The following is a 25627-nucleotide window of genomic DNA, read 5'->3' as shown; positions in this document are numbered from 1 at the left end:
GAGTTCTAGGGGGACTGTGAAGTTGTTAACTCTACTCGGCTCTGTTATCTGGCCAATAGATAGCACAGTGTCCATTGACTGGCCAATGAAAATAAAAGATTAAGATGGGCAAAAGAACACAGACACTGGACAGAGGAACTCAGCCTAGGAGGCCAGCATCCCGGAGCCACCTCTTCACTGTTGACGTTGAGACTGGTGTTTTGCGGGTATAATTTAAAGAAGCTACCAGTTGAGGACTTGTGAGGTGTCTGTTTCTCAAACCAGACACTCTAATGTACTTGTCCTCTTGCTCATTTGTGCACTGGGGCCTCCCGCTCGTCTTTCTATTCTGGTTCGGGCCAGTTTGCGCTGTTCTGTGAAGGAGTAATACACAGCTTTGTACGAGATCTTCAGTTTCTTGGCAATTTCTCGCATGGAATAGCCTTCATTTCTCAGAACAAGAATAGACTGACGAGTTTCAGAATAAATGTCTTTCAGCTTTCAGCTGTGCTAACATAATGGCAAAAGGGTTTTCTAATTATCAATCAGCCTTTTAAAATGATAAACTTGCATTATCTAACACAACGTGCCATTGGAACACATGAGTGATGGCTTCTGATAATGTGCCTCTGTACGTCTGTGTAGATCCATTAAAAATGAGCAATTTCCAGCTACAATAGTCATTTACAATATTAACAATGACCAATTTGATGTTATTTTAATGGACAAAAATGTGCTTTTCTTTCAAACACAAGGACATTTCTAAGTGTCCCCACACTTTTGAACGGTAGTGTGAATAGAAAACACATGTAGTACTAGAAACACATGGCATGTGGGGCGGCAGTGTAGCCTAGTGGTTAGAGCATTGGACTAGGAACCGGAAGGTTGCAAGTTCAAACCCCCGAGCTGACAAGGTACAAATCTTAACCCACCATTCCCAGGCAGTTAACCCACCATTCCTAGGCTGTCATTGAAAATAAGAATTTGTTCTTAACTGACTTGCCTAGTTAAATAAAGGTAAAAAATAAAAATGAGGGAATTACATGCTTGAGGGCAGACTAGGGTAGCATTCCTGGGAGACAGAGATACATCAAAAGAGTACTCTAGTCTAGGAATTCTAGGTGGGAATGGTTTTCAGGTTACTGAGGGCCAGAAGGAGAGCGAGATGTTCTGCAGCCTGCAGAAACATGAGAGCAAGAAGCAAAATAAAGGATTCTGGGCAAATATCCATGACCTATCTTTACCTATCCCTTATCTATCATCGACAGAGGCACAGAAAAAAATTCTTTCAGAATATGGTTTGAAAAATGTAAAGAAAATCTTCTCCTAATGGGAAAAAAAGGTGATTCAGCAGTGTGTAAGGTGTTTCTCTGAACTGTGTGAAAATCTGTTAATCTTCACGCATGAATGCAAGGACTCTCTCACACACTCCACACAGCAAGAGAGTGTGTGTGACCAATCAGAGCCATAGTAAAAAAGAAAAGCAAATCCTGGTTAAGATCATTAAATTCTAGTGTGAAAAAAATGTCATAATCATATAATGTTTGTTTACAATATGGAGGATTGTTTGCTGAGCTAAACCCCAGCTGTCACAGGGACACAGGGGAAGGAGAACGCTTCCAGACAAACTAAACACCTTCTTTGCCCGCTTTGAGGATAATACAGTGCCACCGTCGCAGCTCGCTAACAAAGACTGCGCTCTTTCCTTCTCAGTGGTTGACGTGAGTAAAATCTTTATAAATGTTAACCATCGCAAGGCTGCTGGCCCAGACGACATCCCTAGCCGCGTTCTCAGAGCATGCGCAGACCAGCTGACTGGTGTGTTTACGGACATATTTAATCGCTCCCTATCCCAGTCTGTTGTCCCCATATGCTTCAAGATGGCTACCATTGTTGCTGTACCCAAGAAGGCAAAGAAAACTGAACTAAATGACTACCGCCCCGTAGCACTCACTTATGTCATCATGAAGTGCTTTGAGAGGCTAATCAAGGATCATATCACCGCCACCTTACCGGCCACCCTAGACCCACTTCAGTTTGCATACCGCCCCAACAGGTCCACAGATGACGCAATCGCCATCGCACTGCACACTGCCCTGTCCCATCTGGACAAAAATAATATTTATGTAAGAATGCTGTTCATTGACTACAGCTCAGCATTCAACACCATCGTACCTTCCAAGCTCATCATCAAGCCGGAGGCCTGGGTCTCAACCCCTCCCTGTGCAAATGGGTCCTGGACAGTCTGACAGGCCGCCCCCAGATGGTGAAGGTAGGAAACAACATCTCCACTTTGCTGACCCTCAACACTGTGGCCCCACAAGGGTGTGCGCTCAGCCCTCTCCTGTACTCCCTGTTCACCCACAACAGTGTGGCCATGCACGCTTCCAATTAAATCACTACCACAGTAGTGGGCTTGAACACCAACAATGACGAGACATCCTACAGGGAGGAGGTGAGGGCACTCGGAGTGTGGTGTCAGGAAAACAAGCTCTCACTCAACGTCAAAAAAACAAAAGGAGATGATTGTGGACTTCAGGAAAAAGCAGAGGGAGCACCCCCCATCCACATCAAAGAGACAGCAGTGGAGAAGGTGGAAAGTGTTGTTCCTGGGCGTACACATCATAGACAAACTGAAATGGTCCACTCACACAGACAGTGTGGTGAAGACGGTGGAACAGCACCTCTTCAACCTCAGGAGGCTGAAGACATTTGGCTTGTCACCCAAAACCCTGCCAAACTTTAACAGATGCACAATCGAGAGCATCCTGTCGGGCTGTATCACAGCCTGGTACGGCAACTGCTCCACCCTCAACCGCAAGGCTCTCCAGAGGGTGGTGCGTTCTTCACAATGCATCACCGGGGACAAACTATCTGCCCTCCATGACACCTACAGCGCCCGATGTCACAGGAAGGCCAAAAAGATCATCATGGGCAACAACCACCCGAGCAACTGCCTGTTCACCCCGCTATCATCCAGAAGGCGAGGTCAGTACAGGTCAAAGCTGGGACCGAGAGATTGAGAAATAGCTTCTATCTCAAGGTCATCAGACTGCTGAACAGCAATCACTAACTCAGAGAGGCTGCTGCCTACATTGAGACCCAATCACTGGACACTTTAATAAATGGATTACTAGTCACTTTAAACAATGCCACTCTAAATAATGGCACTTTAATAATGTCTACATATCTTACATTACTCATATCACATGTATATACCATCTCCTGCATCTTGCCTATGCCGCTCAGCCATATACTTATATGTACATATTCTCATTCACCCCTTTAGATTTGTGTGTATTAGGTAGTTGTTGGGGAATTGTTAGATTACTTGTTAGATTAGTGTGTATTAGGTAGTTGTTGGGAATTCTTAGATTACTTGTCAGATATTACTGCACTGTTGGAACTAGAAGCACAAGCTTTTCGCTACACTCGCATTAACATCTGCAAACCATGTGTATGAGACCAAAAACATTTGATTTGATTTGAGAAACACTAAAGCTGAAGATTACGCTAGATCACAGACTAACTAATCTCACCTCAGTTTACAATCAATAATTTACCTGCTTATGCATAAACACGCACGGACGCCGACACACTAATACTCACAAACATGCTCAGGCGTACACACAGGCACACACAACGTCCTCCTCAGCCCCCTGTAGAGAGTGACGCTACAACAGATTAAGTTGAGTATCCTTTAATGGCCTGCAGAAATAACAACAACTGCAGAGATAGTTACCTCGTCCCATCTGCCCTACTTTGTTGTTCTAACATACTGTCACCTCCGACGGCTCACTCTGGATGACTAGGTAACAACATAAAACAAAGACAGAACACATAACAGACACACACACACACACACACACACACAGTGTAGAGAAGGACATCCAAGATAGTAAACACAGCACACCAAGGTCAAATTCCTGGGGAAAACTTTTTGGAGATAGTACCTTTTAAGGAAAATAATTGCGAGAAAAGATATCAGAAAAAGGTAGAGATGCAGGACATAAACATTCTGTAGGTAGACGACAACAGAGAGAGATACTGTAGGAAGAGAGGGACAGAAGTAAAAGAAGGGTACAGAAGGGCTACAATTCACTCAAGGGGGAACGGAAGGAGAGAACAGAGGAGTGCTGCTCACCTCTCACTCCTGTTCACACAGGAACACACACACACACACACACCTCTCTTTCCGTCCCTCTCTCACACACACACTCTTGTTCGTTCTGTCTCTCTCTCACCTTTCCATCTGTGAGACGTGCTTGTAGGCCTGACAAGAACATTGACAGCTGACGGTGAAAACAAAGCCGGCATACACACCGAGTGGACAAACACAGACCCACACAGTCGATAGTGAAAAGCCGCTGTGACCTTTGCACATTCTTTCGACCGGCGTGTTTGTGTACGCTCCAATCGTTTCCTCTCTGTGTGTCAAGTGTCTACCAAGCGTGTAGCTGCAAGTCCACGTTGTTGTGGACAGCCACGCTTTCAATAAGTCTCTCTCTCAGAGAAAGGGGTGAGAGAAGCTGGAAGGAGAACAAGAGAAAGGGGGAGTGGTTTCACCGTGCACACGGTTAACCCTCTGTGACAAAAGACAGGAGTTGGTTGGAGTTCAGGAATGCAAGACTCTCTCTCATTGTCTAACCTGATTCCAAAGAGTCGATGATTAACAGTGTGTGTGTGTGATGTGTGAATTCCTTCAATTCACATTTTATTCTGCTTCCTGTAGGGTGTGGATAATTCAAATTAGAATGTATTGTTTGAATTAAATTACATTCAGACATTCCGAATTTCATTGGTTAAAACCTCATTTCAGCCAGTGTTTATTCCACAAGTTACCACCAGCTAAAGCTATGAAGTTGAAATGCCTATTTACTCTGTTCCATCTCACTGAGCAATCCACTATCTCATCAGCCCAGCCACGCAATTTATAAACTTGATCTCCGCTATAAAAAGCATCTAGACATTATCTCCCATTTCTTTTAGACTAGCGTTTGGTTGTCAACAGCAAAGATTTGTTTAAACCTCGCGGTCTGTCTCTGACATTTGCAACATTGTTTCAATATTCAAATTCGATCTCCAGCTGTTCCATAGCAATGAACATTTTGGGATGAGACAGACAGACAGACAGGTAGACAGATGGCATCATTTTTATGGATATATACTAAGTATCCTGCATTATTAGCTCGACTTCGTCTCGGGCCTGACACCTGTGCCAATATATCCTCCAAAAACCGGCTTCTCTGGCATTATCACTTAAGTAGGGAACGTGTGTGCGCTTCCGTACGTATGTGCATGTGTGTGTGTGTGTGAGTTCATGCGACAGGGGAGTACAGCTCTCTAATTAAAGTAGACACAATGCTGTTTTTGCTAAACAGAGAGCTAGTTGGAGCCTGCGTCTGGCCTGCTATCTAAATTAAGCTGTGATGATCGATCCCTTATCAGAGGCAGTAATAACTGGAGAAAGTCTGAAGGGAGATTGAACTGAGCTGAGGAGCAGAGAGTACAGTCTCAGCACTGTGTGTGTGTGTGTGTGTGTGTGTGTGTGTGTGTGTGTGTGTGTGTGTGTGTGTGTGTGTGTGTGTGTGTGTGTGTGTGTGTGTGTGTGTGTGTGTGTGTGTGTGTGTGTGTGTGTGTGTGTGAGTGTGTGAGTGTGAGTGTGAGTGTGTGTGTGTGTGTGTGTGTGTGTGAGTGAGAGAGAAAAAAAAGTTACATCCTGAAATTCAATCTCATCCCTAGAGCACCAGTTTCCCATTGAGCCTCCAAGCTAAACCAAGACAGTCCGATTCCAGTAGAAACAACACAAACAACTGGTAGCAGCGCTCGCCGTTCTATACCAATAACAAAAAGAAAACACACTGATGAAACGGATAGTGATTCATACAGTACTTCTACAGCCACCAGTTTTAAGGTTTCACGTTGCTAATGGACCTTTAGGTCAGTTGAACTGGTTTCACTGCTTTCTTCTAGTCTCCAGTGCTCTTTCTCCTCTGGTTGCTTTGGGTAGAAGTTACCCATAGGCACAGTTATAAATCAAGGATCAGCTTACCTTCCCCCATTCCTGACCTTAACCATTAGAGGAGAGGCAGCAAGGAACTGACCTTAGATCAGTGTCCAGGGATGTTGGCTCAGGATCCGGTGGCTGTCAAACCAGATGACTAATGCAGGTTAACACCTCTGCTTATCTCCTAATTATGAGGTTAAAGGTCTGGCTGGGCCTTGGCCAGTAAACCTAAAGTCCCCCCACCACACACCCATACAGGGGGTCCGACATGAACGGGGGGGGGAGTGGCCAGGGTTCAGGGTTGGGTTTCCCCACCAGCATAAAATGTGTGGGAAGGAGAAGAGAGAGAAGAGAGGTGACATGGTTTAGGTTTCCCTGGCTCCCACGTATGTTCCACATAAATTGGTGTGTAGGAAATAGTGAGGAGGGGGGTGGGGCTGTATTTGCCCTCCCAAGAACATTCGGGAACGCCTCCATGCTTCCTATGAGAAACACAGTTTCTCAGTGCAACTTGTCTGCTCTACCTTCAAAAGGAGGCGTGGCCGGGAAGACTGCTACTGTGTTCAAAACGCAGGATAAACAAACTGCCAGACAGCTAATCTCTTCTCCATAGGAGTTGCAGACACTGGGCTGATCTGATCACTGCCTTTCTCCCCCGTGGAGACAACTAATGGGTTGGCTCTCAGCACCACTGAGCAAGACAGATAACTGCTACAAAACACACACGCATATAGACAGACACTCAATCGCGGATGTGCACACACACACACAACAATTTGCCCTGGCATTTTAGCCACACCTGCCCACGTCACTGTGCACGCACCTGCCCCCCCCCCCCCCCCATGTTACTTACACATAACATAGGCAGCACACTAGTACAGCGTTTTTCAAAATGTACTGTACCAGTGACCGGTGGAACATAGTCCTCCTCCTCTTTTAACCAGCTCATGTTTAAGACAAATACAACACTTAGAAACCACAACTCACTACGACAACTGTGCCTCTGTTGCCTCCCTTCTGTGCAGTCTGTCTCTGTATCTTCTCTGCTGTCACTGTCAGTCTGTCACGACTTCACATAGAGCCAACATATTAAGGAACTGGCAGTACATCCGTCTCTCTCTGGTTACTTCCTACCTCCACCGCACTCACCTCTGACCTTTCCCACAGCACTGGTACCAGAAGACCAGGGGATCATGCTTGGCCCAGCAACATCCTAGTCGTGAATGAATAGACTCATATACCAGATAAAGAAGAATAATGACAGAATAAATGCTTAACAGATGACCATTGGCTCATAATACCTTATAAAAGCCTAACTACTATCCTAAGGGTTAATTACTATTACACTATAATTTAGAGCCAAAACATACAACTGGCAGTACATCTGTCCGTGTCTCTGCTTTTTATTCGTGCCTCCACTGCACTTGACTGCTGCAGCATTAGTTGAGCTGTCTGTACTTCTAGGTCTAGCATGCTCTTTCCATGGCATAGACTGACCAGGTGAATCAAGGTGAACGCTATGATCCCTTATTGATGTCACTTAAATCTTAAATCTACTTCAAATCAGTAAAGATTAAGGGGAAAGAGAGAGGATTTTTAAGCCTGGAGACAATTGAGATGGATTGTGTGCCATTCAGAGGGTGAATATATCGTAGTAACCTCAAAGCTCATCACTAAGCTAAGGACCCTGGGACTAAACACCTCCCTCTGCAACTGGATCCTGGATATCATGATGGGCCGCCCCCAGGTGGAAAGGATAGGTAACAACACATTACCACGCTGATCCTCAATACAGTGGCCACCTCAGGGGTGCGTCCTCAGTCCCCTCCTGTACTCCCTGTTCACCCATGACTACATGGCCAGGCACGAAACCAACACCATTATTAAGCTTGCCGAAGACACAACAGTGATAGGCCTGATCACGACAACGATGAGACTATAGGGAGGAGGTCAGAGACCTGGCCGTGTGGTGCAGGATATCAACCTCTCCCTCAACGCGATCAAGACAAAGGAGATGATTGTGGCTTGCAGCAAAAGGAGGACTGAGCACGCCCCCCATTCTCATCGATGGGGCTATAGTGGAACAGGTTGAGAGCTTCAAGTTCCTTGGTGTCCACATCCCCAACAATCTAACATGGTCCAAACACCAGATAAAGTTGTGAAGAGTGCAAGACAAAGCCTATTCCCCCTCAGGGGACTGACAAGATGTGTCATGGGTCCTCAAATCATCAAAAAGTTCTACAGCTGCACCATCGAGAGCATCCTGACTGGTTGCATCACTGCCTGGTTTGGCAACTGCTGGGCCTCCGACTGCAAGGCATGACAGAGGGTAGTGCGTACGGCCCAGTACATCAAGCTTCCTGCCATCTAGAACCTCTATACCAGGCAGTGTCAAAGGACGGCCCTAAAAATTCCCAAAGACTCCAGCCACCCTAGTCATAGACTGTTCTCTCTGCTACCGCACAGCAAGCAAGCAAAATCTGTCTTCTAACAAAATCATCTGTAGCGTCCGAACGGTTTAGCCTACAAAACTATTATGGGACTCTTACGAACACGATGCGTCTTGGCACTCGTCTGAAGTCGGCACAGCCGATCTGCCAACTTCTGTCTGTAACGTCCAAACAGCTTGGGCTACACACTAAATTAGACTCCTCTGTGAAAAGGTGAGATTTCTCTAGGATGACCACAGGCCTCACAAGACTCATCTGAAGGTCCCCCAGGATCCGTTGAAAATAAAAACAATTGAGGTACAGTATATATGGAGACGGTTTAGTGCCAAAACATAAGGGGATGAACACATGTCCAAAAAATAACAAATGTTTCCTGATCTTTCTTATTTATCTCAAATTTATCTCAAACAAACTTCCTTGTCGTGTTTTTTGGGACTATCTGTTGGTCCATGTAGTGAATCTGTTATTCAATCCGATAGTATGGGCTAATAGTAGTAAGGCCCCCAACAATGTTTCATCAAATTATTTAAGCATTTTTGGGCTTAGACAGGGCGTAGACTCTTAAGGGTTAATTAAGTGATAACGCCCGAGAAGCCGGTGTATATAGGATACATTGGCACCGGTCTTGTCTCAGGCCGGCAAATCCGTGCCAATATATCCCCCAAACACCGGCTTCAAGGGCATTATCACTTTCATACAACGGGTTACCAACATATTCAAATAATGATTGACATATTTTCATTAAATACATTATTTTTATTAATTTATTCATTCTATTTCATGTCCCGACACAAATCTAGGGTTGCTACCCAAGCTGGCTGTTCTATCGGTTCGGTTGCCAGAGACGCGACTCAGTCGTTCATTCTAAATGTGCCATTGCCAAATTGGCTGGCAATGGTCTTATCCCTGTCAATCAGTGCAGACAGAATAACAACAGTAGCTGAATTTGTTGAATCGATTTTCTAGTGGCATTTATTTGGATACATCCATAACAATGAGCAAATGAGGCGCGATTTCGCCTGGCATAGAGAATGTGCTCTCTCGTCAGGACACTGCTGTTCAGAGGAGCTAGCCAACAACACAGCTAACACAACATCTTCAAACGTAAGCTGGAAAGACGACATACTAGCTGCACATACTAGCTGCATTTATTTTGTACATATCCATAATATTGCTGCCAGCTGATTCATGATTTCGACTGGCTGAGAAACGCTGCCTGCCTCTCTCTCTCTCATCCCGACTCCCAACCCCTACACGTTCATTACTATGCGACAGTTGGAGATCGAATTCAAATTTGAATATTGAACCAATGTTGTAAATGTCGGAGAGAGACAGCAAGGTTTACACAAATCTCCACTGTTGAAAACTAAATGCTAGTCTAAAAGAGATATTTTAAAGTCAAATATTTATCCGGTGGTAATTTGTGGAATAGGTTGAGTGCGCTGGAGTGTGCTTTTAACCAATCAGCAATCAGGATTAGACCCAAACGTTGTATAATTAAGCAATAATGCATGGGGGGGGGGGTTGGTATATGGCCGATATGTGGTTTATTTGTGTGACACTTTTTTGCTTACTATATGATTCCATATGTGTTATTTCATAGTTTAAGTCTTCACTATTATTCTACAATATGGAAAATAGTCCAAATAAAGGTAAACTCTTGAATGAGTAGGTGTGTCCAAACTTTTGACTGGTACTGTTTATATTGCATACTAGCGTTCAAAAGTTTGGGGTCACTTAGAAATGTCCTTGTTTTTGAAAGAAAATCAAACAATGTTGTCCATTAAAATAACATCAAATGAATCAGAAATAGAGTGTAGACATTCTTAATCTTCTAAATGGCTATTGTAGCTGGAAACTGCAGTTTTTTATGTATCTCCATAGGTGTACAGAGGCCCACTATCAGCAACCATCACTCCTGAGTTCCAATGGCACGTTGTGTTAGCTAATCCAAGTTTATCATTTTATAAGGCTGATTGATAATCAGAAAACCCTTTTGCAATTATGTTAGCACAGTTGAAAACTGTTGTTCTGACTAAAGAAGCAATAAAACTTGCCTTCTTTAGACTAGTTGAGTATCTGGAGTGTCACCATTGGTGGGTTTGATTACAAGCTCAAAATGGCCAGAAACAAAGGCCTTTCTTCTGAAACTCGTCAGTCTATTCTTGTTCTGAGAAATGAAGGCTATTCCATGCGAGAAATTACCAAGAAACTGAAGATTTCGTACAACGCTGTGTACTATTCCCTTTACAGAACAGCGCAAATTGGCTCTAACCAGAATAGAAAGAGGAGTGGGAGGACCCGGTACACAACTGAGCAAGAAGACAAGTACATTAGAATGTCTAGTTTGAGAAACAGTCGCCTCACAAGTCCTCAACTGGTAGCTTCATTAAACAGTACCCGCAAAACACCAGTCTCAACGTTAACAGTGAAGAGGCGTCTCAGGGATGCTGGCCTTTTCCAACTACAATAGTCATTTACTACAATAACAATGTCTACGCTGTATTTCTGATCAATTTGATTTTAAAAGGACAAAAAAAATGTGCTTTTCTTTCAAAAACAAGGACATTTCTAAGTGACCCAAAACTTTTGAACGGCAGTGTACATATACACTACTAGTCTAAAGTTTAAGCACAACTACTCATTCATGGGTTTTTTCTTTATTTTTACTGTTTTAAATAATAGTGAAGACACCAAAACTATGAAAAAAGTGTTAAACAAATCAAAATGTATTTCATACTTGAGATTCTTCAAATAGCCAGCCTTTGCCTTGATGACAGCTTTGCAAACTCTTTTGCATTCTCTTAACCAGCTTCACGAGGTAGTCACCTGTGACTCAGTGCCTTCAAAAAACAACAACATCATTAACTTAACTTGGTAGTTAATCATCCAAAGCTGGACGGCTCTCGAAGAAAATAAATGAATCGCTAGAAACAGAGATCATGAACATAAAGAACATGTAATATCAGAGAACATCTCCATGTATGAGAGAGTAAACTGTGTGGGTTTCTCATCTGAGAGAAAAATAGAGGAATAGAGAGGGAGAGCGAAAGAGAAAGAGAGATGGAAGTGTGACAGTAGGCCTTATGGGAAAAGGGAGAAGAAAGAGGGACTGTTTATGGGGGGGGGGGGGGGGGGGGGGGGGGGGGGGGGGATGAGAGGCTGGGTGATAAAGGATGGGGTATAGCTTATTTCCCCAGTGGAGTTGAAGCTCCATTTCTTACCTTCCAAAGCAGAAGATGAGAGGCATTTATCTCTCTGAAAGAGTAGTGGGTGAGAGGTAGAAGAGAGGAGGAGTGGATAAGATGGACAAGATGAAGGGGGTAAGGGCCATTAGAAGGGGAGAAGAGGAGAGAGGGAGGAGAATGGGTGGAGGTAGGTTTAGAGATGGTGAGAGGGGAGGGTGTAACAGATGGAAAGAGGGGAAGAGAGACAATGAGGACAGCAGAAGTGTAGAGAGGGATGGTGAGGAAGGGATGAGGATGCTTACTTCAGGGATAGGAGGGACTTCCATTTTGAGCCTGTACGAATCACATCTCCTCTCTGTTAATCTCTTCACAATTTTTTTCCTCTTTCAATATGAAGAGTTTATTTCCAAAACCAATTTTTCACATTTGTGTTTTTTCATCAGAAATGATTGCTTATGGGTTATGTTCATGTGTGTGTAAAATATGACTGTTCTCAAACGTTTGATTCACACATTTTTAGATGTGTATCGAAATCATTTATCTTCTTTTACGGTATATATCCATTGTTAAGTTGGAATGGGATGTTCGGATCCTGTATGTTTGACTGTGACATGTGGTTGTCTCACCTAGCTATCTTAAGATGAATGCAACTGGAAGTTGCTCTGGCTAAAAACATCTGCTAAATGTATCAAGAATTCAAGGTAAGACCCAGACGCAGACACATCAAATTGACAATGGTTTAATATTCCAACAGGGGGCAGGCAATAGACAGGTCAAGGCAGGCAGGGGTCAGTAAACCAGAGGAGGGGCAACGGTACCGGACGGCAGGCAGGCTCGTGGTTAGGGCAGGTAGTGGTCAATAATCCAGAGGTGGGGCAAAGGTACAGGTCGGCAGGCAGGCTCAGTGTCAGGGGACAGGCGGGCTCAGTGTCAGGGGCAGGCGGGCTCAGTGTCAGGGGCAGGCGGGCTCAGTGACAGGGGCAGGCGGGCTCAGTGTCAGGGGCAGGTGGGCTCAGTGTCAGGGGCAGGCGGGCTCAGTGTCAGGGGCAGGCGGGCTCAGTGTCAGGGGCAGGCGGGCTCAGTGTCAGGGGCAGGCGGGCTCAGTGTCAGGGGCAGGCGGGCTCAGTGTCAGGGGCAGGCGGGCTCAGTGTCAGGGGCAGGCGGGCTCAGTGTCAGGGGTAGGCGGGCTCAGTGTCAGGGGCAGGCGAGCTCAGTGTCAGGGGCAGGCGGGCTCAGTGTCAGGGGCAGGCGGGCTCAGTGTCAGGGGCAGGCGGGCTCAGAGTTAGAACAGGCAAGGGTCAAAACCAGGAGGGTGAGGAAAAAGGAGAGACTGGGAAAAGCAGGAGCCGAGAACAACGACGCTGGTTGACTTGACAAACAAGATGAAGTGGCAACGGACAAACAACGAACAAAGGTATAAATACACAGGGGATAATGGGGACGATGGGAGACACCTGGAGGGGTAGTGGAGACAATCACAAGGACAGGTGAAACAGATCAGGGTGTGACAAAATCACTACAATGTCAAATGTAAATGTTATACATACAGATCTCAAATTAGTGTAACTATTTTTTCTAAAAATAAATGCACCTTGATGTCACAATTGTATCATTTGTACAGTTCTTTATTAAAAATGTCGTTATTTGTTACATTTCACTCTGTAAAAGATAGCAGTACCACTTATTTCTTGAGAGTGAGGTGGATATATAGCATGTTTTTTAAAACATGATTATTTGTCTCTCTGAAATGAAACCATAAAATATGATAGATTTTAAACAAATAAATGTGTCATTGAACAACCCAATTCCATGATTACATAGTGAAAAAAAAACACACTGATCTCTTTCCTAAGTTCTTCAAACAATAAAGGTTAGTGGCCTCCTGAGTGGTGCAGTGGTCTAAGGCACTGCATTACAGTGCCATTAGAGATCCTGGTTCGAGTCTAGGCTCTGCCGTGACCGAGAGAGCCATGGGGTGGCGCGCAATTGGCCCAGCGTCATCCAGGTTAAGGGAGGGTTTGGTCGGCCGGGATTTCCTTGTCCCATCACACTCTAGCGACTCCTGTGGCGGGCCGGGCACATGCATGCTGACACGATCGCCAGGTGTACGGTGTTTCCTCTGACACATGGTGTGACTGGGTTATGTGAGCATTGTGTCAAGAAACAGTGCGGCTTTGCTGGGTAGTGTTTCGTAGGATGCACAGCTCTCAACCTTTGCCTCTCCCGAGACGACACCCCTGCCCCCCACCATCCCTAAAACATATACACCGAGTGGGAAACTGGGAAACTGTCGAGCGTGAAAAACCCAGCAGCGTTACAGTTCTTGACACTCTCAAACCGGTGCCCCTGGCACCTTCTACCATTCACCTGGTCAGTCTATATTGTGGAAAGAGCAGGTGTTCCTAATGTCTTCTGCACTCGGTGTATATGTTTTAGGGATGGTGGGGGGCAGGGGTGTTATAGGGATGGAGATGGGAGGCAGTGGGGTGGAAGTTTTAAATTGTCCTGTGTGTGAGTCCACCAGTAGTTATTGACAGGGATAAATGCTAACTGTTTGTTTAGATTGAGTGAGGCCTATACACAACCCCCACTGCATGGCACTGACCATAAGCACACAGCACAGCAGGCTCTGATATATTGTGAGATACTCTACCCTCCCCTGTGTGCAAAGTGTTTAGTCAGAACACCACCTGACCCTCTAAGCCCTGTGGGAGAGCCAAACAGGCAGTGGTAAAGACAATAAGCGCCTTCCACTTTCACTGGTCAGGGGTCTGAGGTCAAGAGGTAGGGGTCAGGGCGAGAGAGGTATTGTGCCTAACCGGTCAGCTCTGCAATGATGTGTCTGGCTCCTGTGAGGAGAGGACCAGTGGGATGCTGTGCGTGTGTGTGTGTGTGTGTGTGTGTGTGTGTGTGTGTGTGTGTGTGTGTGTGTGTGTGTGTGTGTGTGTTTAGTAGAGTTGAGAGCCTGTGAACCACATCAAATCCCCACCACCCACATATCAGTGTGAACTTTTACACCTAGAGTTCAATTTCATTATGATCCAATGCCCTGTCAGAGACCTTATATGAGTCTCACAGGATTTAGCCTGTCACACAGCACGGCCGGGAGAGAGTGTGTTGAACAAAGGATGAACACATGCACCCACCCACATATGCATGCTCACTAGGGTTCTCCCCGACTAAAATATATCTTAGTCGACCAAGAGTCGTCTGTTCCTTCGACCAATTAATGAGTCAACATTTTAAAATGCGATTTTTCCATATATTGACACATCCTATGTGTTTTAATCGAATCAACCATATTCACTGAGCTGGTCTGATGCTTTAAGCACACTCTTTGATTAAATAGTTAAGACAGACAAATTGCTTGGGGGAGTCCGAACAGCAATTGATTTGATTGTGCCGGGCCAGGTTCAGACTTGCTGCACTGTGTTATTAAAAAATAAAGACAGCGAGTAACTGTGTCTCCCTCTCCTCCCTGCTGCAACGACCACCACAGAACATCAGTCTTTATTGCGCTGTCCGTGTTGCTGAAGCTGCAACATAAGCACAGCCATTTCTGACTGAAAAGTTCTGTCACTGAAAGCCCTCATTTGTTTAGGAAAAACATTCCCTATTCCCTCAACACTTGCTCCCTTTACTTGCCACATGTATGCATTGCACTGCACGTGACCAAATACCTATTCACACGGGACTAGTATTACTAGAGAATGTTGACTATGTAATTATTACTCCAGAATGTCCATTATTCCTGAGGACGATTCGGACGGGATTAGTTTATTCCAAACTGCCCCGTGAATCTTTTTATATTTTTTATATAAATTGTGACGGAAGCCTGGAGGTTTTTATTCTAGGCACGAAGATACAGTATTTCAACATGTTCAAGTGATAGGGCCACATAGAAAAACATTTTTGCTATAGTGTCGCCATAATATTTCATTGAGGGAGTGTGATCATAATCATTAGGATATTTTAGTGATCCGCTGTATGTCCTAAATGCCCCCAGCCTTCAGATGTGAATTAAACACTGTTTAAAGGCTATGGTCGAGAAAGTTAAATGATCATTTCCACATGTTTAGGTCAGTTGAATGCTGCTTTGCGATCTATTGACATCAAGGGTTGCATTAAACAGCCTAAATATATATTTGTACTGATGCATTTGGCAATATTCAATTCATACGCACAAAACATATTAACAAAAGCATTCACTGTGAAAGTTGATAGGCCAAATGTAGGCCATTCATATAGACTGTAACTTATGCGCAGCAAACCGCAATCAACACCTGTCAAACTCAGACATTTCTCTCAATACACAGGGACGTCGATTCGCACGGGACTAGTAGATAGCCAAAAAACAGTAGGTTATTCTGGCTGGAATTGTTACTCTCCTGCCATGTAAAAATGACTGCCATGGCAGATTCAGACGGGACTAAAATTCTGTTTTGTGCTCGTGCATATAATTACATTACCCAACCTCCCCCAGTAAAACTAATCCAGTCCAAAATAGGGCACAATAGGGGCTGACATATAGCATGTCATAATCACATCAATACATTGGTTATATCAAACTCTGAACACCGTAACACATGACAGCAAAATGGATGCAGAGGACGTGACAAATACAATTGAAACGAAAGTAAAATAAAATAAAATTGGCACCAGTACCGAGTCAATGTGTGGGGGTAGATAGGGGTAAAGTGACTATGCATACATAATAAACAGCGAGTAGCAGCAGTGTAAAAACCAAGGGGTGGGGCAACGTAAATAGTCCGAGTTGCCATTTGATTAGCAGTCTTATGGCTTGGGGGTAGAAGCTGTTAAGGAGGCCCTAAAGCTTACGCACTAATGATGCCAGATAGCCCAAAATAATGAAAGAAAAGCCTCAATATAGCCTATAAATATAAATTGCACATGAATGATACATTTATTGTTCTCTCTTTATTCAACCCGCCCTTCATCCACACAATATTTCATGACCCTAAATGCACCTGTCCCCTGGATATAACTGCGGGGACTTCATCACTCACTCACTCACTCACACACACACTCTCACACACACACACTCTCACACACACACACACACACACACACACACACACACACACACACACACACACACACACACACACACACACACACACACACACACACACACACACACACACACACACACAAACAAAGTTACCCACACATCACCACATCCAGCTGTGAATATAGATTGTGTTTTAAATGTTTAATGAGGACAAATATAAAGCCAAACCATGTTAAGTGTGCTTGGATCAAAGCAATGGAGGCCTGACAGATAGGGGACCTGGAGGCGAAAGAAGCGCACACCTGTTTAGACGAGGTGCTGGCTAGCGGAGTAGAACAACTGTTTAGACGAGGTGCTGGCTAGTGGAGTAGAACACCTGTTTAGACGAGGTGCTGGCTAGCGGAGTAGAACACCTGTTTAGACTAGGTGCTGGCTAGCGGAGTAGAACAACTGTTTAGACGAGGTGCTGGCTAGCGGAGTAGAACAACTGTTTAGACGAGGTGCTGGCTAGCGGAGTAGAACACCTGTTTAGACGAGGTGCTGGCTAGCGGAGTAGAACACCTGTTTAGACGAGGTGCTGGCTAGCGGAGTAGAACACCTGTCTGGACGAGGTGCTGGCTAGCGGAGTAGAACACCTGTTTGGACGAGGTGCTGGCTAGCGGAGTAGAACACCTGTTTAGACGAGGTGCTGGCTAGCGGAGTAGAACACCTGTTTAGACGAGGTGCTGGCTAGCGGAGTAGAACACCTGTTTAGACGAGGTGCTGGCTAGCGGAGTAGAACACCTGTTTAGACGAGGTGCTGGCTAGCGGAGTAGAACAACTGTTTAGACGAGGTGCTGGCTAGTGGAGTAGAACACCTGTTTAGACGAGGTGCTGGCTAGCGGAGTAGAACACCTGTTTAGACTAGGTGCTGGCTAGCGGAGTAGAACAACTGTTTAGACGAGGTGCTGGCTAGCGGAGTAGAACAACTGTTTAGACGAGGTGCTGGCTAGCGGAGTAGAACAACTGTTTAGACGAGGTGCTGGCTAGCGGAGTAGAACAACTGTTTAGACGAGGTGCTGGCTAGCGGAGTAGAACACCTGTTTAGACGAGGTGCTGGCTAGCGGAGTAGAACACCTGTTTAGACGAGGTGCTGGCTAGCGGAGTAGAACACCTGTTTGGACGAGGTGCTGGCTAGCGGAGTAGAACACCTGTTTAGACGAGGTGCTGGCTAGCGGAGTAGAACACCTGTTTAGACGAGGTGCTGGCTAGCGGAGTAGAACACCTGTTTAGAAGAGGTGCTGGCTAGCGGAGTAGAACACCTGTTTAGACGAGGTGCTGGCTAGCGGAGTAGAACACCTGTTTAGACGAGGTGCTGGCTAGCAGAGTAGAAGACCTGTTTAGATGAGGTGCTGGCTAGCGGAGTAGAACACCTGTTTAGACGAGGTGCTGGCTAGCGGAGTAGAACACTAGAAAAAGAAAAGGAGCTCAGATGCAATCATTTAATAACCGAATATCCAACATTTTCGACAGACAAGCTGCCTTCATCAGGGCATAATGACAAACACTGCCGGTCACTAGTTTATATAGTGTCAAAGGACACACACGGGTGTCTGCAATCATGGCCGGGTGTGGCCTGATATCATTGGTTCATTCTTAGACGTAAAAATATACAAAAACCATGAATGATAGCATAAGATCATAGGTACAATTTGGCTACATAAGCCTACAAACATTTACAATAGCAAAATCACAACAATCACAAGAATGGCTTCAGAGCAAAGTCAAAGTTGAGACCGAAGGCAGCAAGGGTCTTTAAATTAAAGATTCGGGATAAATATGTTGCTCTGGGATTTGCACTTTTAATTCGCGCTTCTTTTTACCCACATCATTTACACCACAAGGACAAGTTATAAGACAAATAACTGCCTTAGTGGAGCACGTGATAACACCTTTGATTGGGATCTGTTTTCCTATTTGGGAGTGTTCGAATGATCTACATTTGTAAGTTCCCTTGCATTGGAACGCAGCCATTACACGTTTCCATCCGGTAGAGGCGCAAATAAAAGTTGTGCAGGGATATTTTTTTGGGGGGGAAATCAGAGTTTACCAATTGATCTCTGAGATTGCCCCGCGAGAATACAACCAAGGAAGGGTCCGTAAACACATTACCGATACTGTCATCGAATCTTAGAATTGGCCAATGTTTGTGAACAATTCCCTTAATTTGTTCAGAGCCCTTTGAATAGCGGGTACTTAGAACACAATAATGATTATTTTTGCTAGACTGTCCTTGAAAGAGATTTGTCTGGATTTGTTTTGAATTTTCTCAATGGCAGTATTAATCGGACCATTTTTGTACCCTTGAATTTTCTTTGCGTCTCAGGCATATTTCTGTCGGAATCTGATTGTTTTTTGCAAATTCTTTTGATTTGACAGAATTGGCTGTAGGGAAAACTGTTTTTCAAGGGAAGCCCTCAACAAACTGTTACGATCAATAGGTTTCCTGTAAAGATCAGTGTATGAAACATTATCCTCACACAAAATCAGGAGACCAAGGAAACTGATTGGACTGCATAGCAAATCTCAGGTGACAGACAGGGGATAACACAGATTTCAGCAGAAAGAACCCGTCTAGCGCTGCTGCACAGAAGCTGATTGAACCACAACATACGAAGACTCGCAGGCTACAGTTTGAAACGCACATTCACACGCACACACACAGGCACACGCCCTTCCAGAATTCCCATTGGTTACTCACCAGGTTCGCTCTCTGAAATTCCGTTTAATGGGAAAAGCAACTCCTCAATACCAAGACACCTCACGGGTCAGCCTGGAAATACAAGAGGGAGCTCCTCCCTCTTTGAACCTGGAAAGAAACAGGGAAACAGTGAGCATTACAGCTAAAGATAAATAACATAAAATCATGCTCGGGGATTTGGACGACAAGTAGCACAGAAGTCGATTAAAAGTACCAACAACAACAGGAGTTTGTTTAATCAATCAATCCTAGTATTTGTTATATTGTATATCTTTTTTTTTTACAGCGCTTTCAAGTGTGTGCAAGTGTGCCAGAGAACGCCTATCTTTTCGCAAAAGCTTCCCTTTCTGTAGCCTCTCTATCACCTGGGCTCCCGAGTGGTGCAGCGGTCTAAGGCACTGCATCTCAGTGCTAGAGGTGTCACTACAGACCCTGGTTCCATTCCAGGCTGTATCACAAGCGGCCATGATTGGGAGTCCCATAGGGCGGCGCACAGCGTCGTCTGGCCCAGCGTTGTCCGGGTTAGGGATTGGCCGGAGTAGGCCATCATGGTAAATAAGATTTATTTCTTAATTGACGTGCCTAGTTAAATAAAAGGTTAAATAAATAAAAAATAAATATGTTGCCCAGACATACAGTGAATGAGAGCTCATTACAGAGTTTGAGAGTGTCTAAGTCACATGGAACTACATTATAAGAGACTGAGGGAGGCTGAAAAGAGTGGGGGTATTTTAAGATGGAAGCGAGAGCAAAGAGAGTAAGTAACAGAATAAATGTATTATGTCCTTTGCCCATCCTTCTCTCCTCCTTGCTGTGTTTCCAGATGGCCATCTCCTTCTTAGAGAGAACAGAGGACGTGACCTCTGTCAAAAGCTCCAGAAATGGTTGCCTTTGGGCCCCGGGGCCTGCTGCACTCGGAGTAGACACATACTCACCTACACAACTGTCTCCATACTAGACACTGACAGCAGGGGCCTGAAGCATTAAAGGTACACCCAGAGCTACACACACGCACACTCACGCACGCACGCAATCAAACACACACACACACACACACAGATCCACATGAGGTCTCTGTCTATTCTTCTCCTCCTGTTGACTGTTAATAGCTGATGTGTTGCCATTGTTTGCCTGTTAACAGCAGCCTGGTGTGGTAACAGCCCACTGATGGTGACATGACTGGGGCAGATTGGCCCATAATGGAAATGCTGCTGTAAAGCTCTATACGACCAGGGGGAATGGGAGGAAAACCTACTATAACCCAAACAGAGCCACACTGTCTGGGGGAGAGTAGGGGTGAAGTGAGATGAAAGAAGCGGAGGGGAGGGAGGGGTGAAGGGAGAGATGGGCATAGGTAGGGAGGGAAGACCAGTGTCTCTTGACATATTACACAGATAACACACTCAGGGAGATAGTAGAGACAGCACTGCCCTCTAATCAAGCGGTCCAATCATTCAAGTCTGATACTCTGACTCATCATCAATCAAGCAGGGTCTTGGCTGTACATACGGCCACAAGTTAATTAGAGGCAAGAATCAGAGAAAAGAGAGAGAGAGGGAGAAAAAGAGAGAGAGAACAAGGGGAAGACAGGGGCAGAGAGATAAAGAAGAGTAAGAAGTGGGAAAGAGAGAAGAGAGAATGGGAGAGGGAGAGCAGTGGCTCCAACAAGGTGATTTAAAAAGATGACTTCTTACTGCTAGCAGCAAACACTGAAAAACTGACATTGCTGTTTCGAATGACATTACTTCCTTGTGCGCAAGAGAGCTTGGATGTAGTCACGATAAGTTAACAGGCCAAAGATAAGGATACATTTTCTTTTAAGTTTCCAATATACAAATCCAGAATAAAACCTCTCAAATTGAGATTTATAGTTTGGCCAAGTTTGAGAGCAGTGAGCAGTGAGTGAGTTTGGTGAGTGAGTTTGGTGTGTAGACCAATTGTGTGTGTTAAGAGTGTGTCTGTATCCCTCAAAAAATCCTGTGCATGACTAGCCAAAACACACACACACACACACACACACACACCTTAAGAACAATCCCATTTAAAGCTAACGCGAAATTGTTGTCTCTTCAGGAACGACCACAGAGATAATGAAGCTAATGTAGAACAGTAATCTCTCTCTACTCCATTACACCCATGTTCCCCAAAGTAGCATAGTGCTACATTAGCTTAGCATACAGCGCAACAGTAGCAATTTCCCACAGCCACCTCTTTAGCTTAGCACACACCACAGCACATCTCCCACTGTCAATGCAGTTAGCGACGCAACAACGACCACACCAGTGTGCTAGCAATCTAGGGTTGCTACATTGGGCTTCCCAGAATAGGGCTCCACCACATGTTGAGCAGTAAAGCTATTCTGGGAGATTGTTGAATACCTGGATGAAGTTGAAGAGGATTTTTAGAATGAGCTCGGTCCAATTTAGCAACCCTATAGAACTACAACTGCATTCAACACATTGTCACCGATCCACCCCACTCTCTGTGGATGCAGCTGGATGTGGTGTCAAGTGTGAATCAATGCTAGCCTCTGAGCGCACCCCTAAGGGAACAGCAGCAGACAAAAGGCTAGGGGACACACACAAGCGCAAGTACACCTGCACAAACAGACACACGCATATACAAACACACACACTGGCGTGTGATGTCTATGGCGATAATAGGTCAGATTTTCACCAAACTAACAGTCAAGGTATCAGAGTGTGTTAAAAGGGGAGGGTTCACACACACACACACACACACACACACACACAACCTAACTGAATCCCAGCACCTTGTGCTTCCAGTGTGTGTGTGTGTTAATCCTATCCCAAAACCTTAGCCCTAACCCGCTGGAATGAATGCCTAAACTTAACAGTTAAATGTTAACTGTTTGTCCATAACATTTCAAAGGGGAGTTCCTGTTGGTTACACAGCAATGTTAACCACATGTGCACACACGCAAACACTCTATGATGTAAACATGTATTCAAAGCACCTGGGTTTGACATTTACCAGAGAATTAGCTTGAAGTCACCCCCTCCCTCCACTGAGATGCAATTGCATTAGGCTAAAATGTCTTCAAAGACAGCAATCTCACGCACTCACACACACACAAACAAACACTCAAAGAAGCACACACACAGGCAGGCATAGAATATACAGAGACAAAACAGACACAAAGAAACAAATATAGCCTGACGGGCTCTGACTCGTCCACACACAGTCTGCTCGGGGCGCTGAATTTAGGAGCGTCGTCAAAATACAGTCTGCATTATTTATGGATAACATTGATAGTGCGTGTGTGGGTGCTTATATTTGTCCTATTTCAAGTGTACAAGTGTGTGTATTATACTATATATATTATTATATATTATTGTACAAGTGTGTGTATTATATGCATGTGTGAATTGGAAATGTGTTTTTTTGCACATCCCAACTCCCCCGGAGACCCTGGGAGAGTGGGTTCACAGGGTCTGCCATTATCAATGGCGACCCTGGAGCGATTAGGGTTCTAGTGCATTGTTCAAGGGCACTGACAGATTTTTCAGCATAACCTTGCAGTTACTGGCTCAACGCTTTAAATCGCTAGGCTACCTGCTGCCCATCTGCCATGTTTCCTTCTCCCTCTCCCTATCATTATCATTATCAACACCTCATTTGGCCGCCTTTCGTTCCAGTACTCTGCTGCCTGTGACTGGAACGAATTGCAAAAATCGCTGAAGTTGGAGACTTTCATCTCCCTCACCAACTTCAAACATCAGCTATCTGAGCAGCTAACCGATCGCTGCAGCTGTACATAGTCTATTGGTAAATAGCCCACCCTTTTCACCTACCTCATCCCCGTACTGTTTTTATTTATTTACTTTTCTGCTCTTCTGCACACCAATATCTCTACCTGTACATGACCATCTGATCTTTTATCACTCCAGTGTTAATCTGCAAAATTGTAATTATTTGCCTACCTCCTCATGCCTTTTGCACACATTGTATATAGACCCCCCCTTCGTTTTCTACTGTGTTATTGACTTGTTAATTGTTTACTCCATGTGTAACTCTTTGTTGTATGCTCACACTGCTATGCTTTATCTTGGCCAGGTCGCAGTTGCAAATGAGAACTTGTTCTCAACTAGCCTACCTGGTTAAATAAAGGTGAAATAAAAAAATAAAATAAAAAAATAAATTCTGTTTCCCCCTTTCTTTCTTTGATCTTTTTAGTGTGTGTCCCAGCACAAGCAATTTACTTTAAGATAGTTGAACTGGCTTCTAATTAAGCTTCCTTTCACCTCCACCAGCGAGTGAGTGAGTTTGTCTGTTCTCTGGAGGCCCTCCCCTGTAACAAGGCAAAGATTCTTTATAACTTAACCAAGATAGACCACAGCACATCGTTTCAAATGGGAACAAATGAGTCATAGTGGGCAGAACAAGCAAGGAGGTGGGCATCACCAAGCACTAGCTAGCGAGATCCTATTGGCGCATTCGAGCAAACATTTGCATATTCCCGTTAGGGAACGCCTACTCTGAAGTGCGAGTGTGCAATAACTCAATTCGCCTTTGCACTCATTCTAAACAACGCAATAAAAAAAAAACTTAGGTTAAGGGTAAAAAACACAGGGTAAAGAGATTCTAGTTTTGGGAACATAAAACTGTATTAAGATCAAATGTTTCATTGATTGGTGTGGCAGGTAGCCTAGTGGTTAGAGCACTGGGCCAGTAACCAAAAGGTTGCTGGATCAAATCCCTGCACTGACAAGGTAAAAATCTGTTCTGAATAAGGCAGTTCCCCATTAGGCCGTCATTGTAAATAAGAATTTGTTCTTAACTGTCGAGTCTGTGACTATCATTGAATGTGAAGACTATTTTTTATCAAATCAATTCTCTATGTGTAATTATTATTATGTGATTAAACTAATCATGTAAACTTTGATTAACTAGGAAGTCGGGGAACCACGGGAAAATGTTTATAGTCTCTTTTTCCCGAATCGACTCTTCAGATATTTTCATCTTATCGAGTACAGTCTTGTATTAATGTATCATCATTTCTCATCAGTTCTCATCAGTTCTCATTACTGAACGTCGCAAACCCTTGGATATCTGCAAAAACCCTAGTTTCCATAATGAGTCAGCGATATACAAATTGGCTTAATTATTTATTTACGAACTAACTAATCAAATCACAGAAATACATAAACAAACAATATAGTTATTGGTTACTAACACAATACATTGATACGTCACTAGTGGGCTATACCGGTATGATGGCTTGGTAGACAATGGAAAGGGGTGGGGACAGATAAAAAGCAGGAAAGACAAAATGGATTCACTACATACAGTTGATAATTATATTCATTGAAATGCTAATCATTTGCACATGAACGGCCGCTCATTCGAAAATAATTGCAATGTATATATTTACGCCCGTATGTTGTCTTCTCTGTTGGAATCGCCGGTCTGTCTGCTGGAGAGTCAGTTCATCAGAGAGTCAATGTCTTTTGTAGTTGTCGCTTTCTCAGCAATTCTGAATAGTGTCTGTCGTAATGGATACATCAGGCGTACAGATGGTCATTGCATAGAATAGATGCTTCCCGTGGTTGACGGTGTTCTCGTACTAGACTTACGTAATTTCCAGCTGCAGACCAGTAATTATAATTTTATGGTTTGATCTTATTCTGTAGTCATCGATAGTCTCAGAGTTGAACCATTTCCAGCCGTGTAGTCAACACTACACACCCTCTGGTCTCCTGGGCCTATAGAGTTGTGTTATTAACCACTTCAACATGTAGCGTCAGCTCCATATTTTCTGGCCTAATGGCCTATAGAATTGTATCCATTCCAATGTGGGGACCCTGTCCTTGCGTTCTCTGACCTAATGTACATTTTGTAGGAAGCAGTTTGGTAAAATGGCCGATTCCATGGCCTCACGGGGGCGTGGCCACTGACTAGTTTTATATAAGAATACATACACTCATTTAGAAGTCTAACATCACATTACATCTTTTCACAAATAGTTTCATATTTACTCATTCATTTTATACAACATCTAGATGTAAATCTGATATTTAAAAGTGTACACAAAGAAACAGAGATACAGTAATATGGGTCTCCTGCCTTTCATGAGGTCACCAAATGAAACAACTTTGACAGGATTGTTCCATAAGTGTCCACGGACCACTCCCATTCTCAAAAATATAAATACGGTTTAAATATTGCAACTTTTGATGTGCAAGGTTCTCTTGGTGTTCCACAGTTTTA

General features: G+C 44.3%; 1 protein-coding gene across 5 annotated transcripts in view; it reads right to left on the bottom strand.

Annotated features, from left to right (window-relative positions):
* LOC109895561 (LARGE xylosyl- and glucuronyltransferase 2) overlaps positions 1 to 25627 on the bottom strand; it is a 149221-nt gene that overhangs the window by 68907 nt on the left and 54687 nt on the right. For 4 of the 5 annotated variants that reach the window (XM_031830568.1, XM_031830571.1, XM_031830570.1 and 1 more), the window contains exon 2: positions 19397 to 19504. The gene's annotated coding sequence lies outside the window, so the exon portion shown is untranslated. Of the gene's footprint in view, positions 1 to 4223; positions 4486 to 19396; positions 19505 to 25627 lie in introns of those variants that run through there. The other variant, XM_031830569.1, reaches the window with a different exon arrangement.

This window comes from Oncorhynchus kisutch, linkage group LG8, assembly GCF_002021735.2.
Source record: "Oncorhynchus kisutch isolate 150728-3 linkage group LG8, Okis_V2, whole genome shotgun sequence".
Lineage (NCBI taxonomy): Eukaryota > Metazoa > Chordata > Actinopteri > Salmoniformes > Salmonidae > Oncorhynchus > Oncorhynchus kisutch.
Note: the sequence above shows the minus strand (reverse complement) of the source record. Positions and strands in the feature narration are given on the sequence as shown.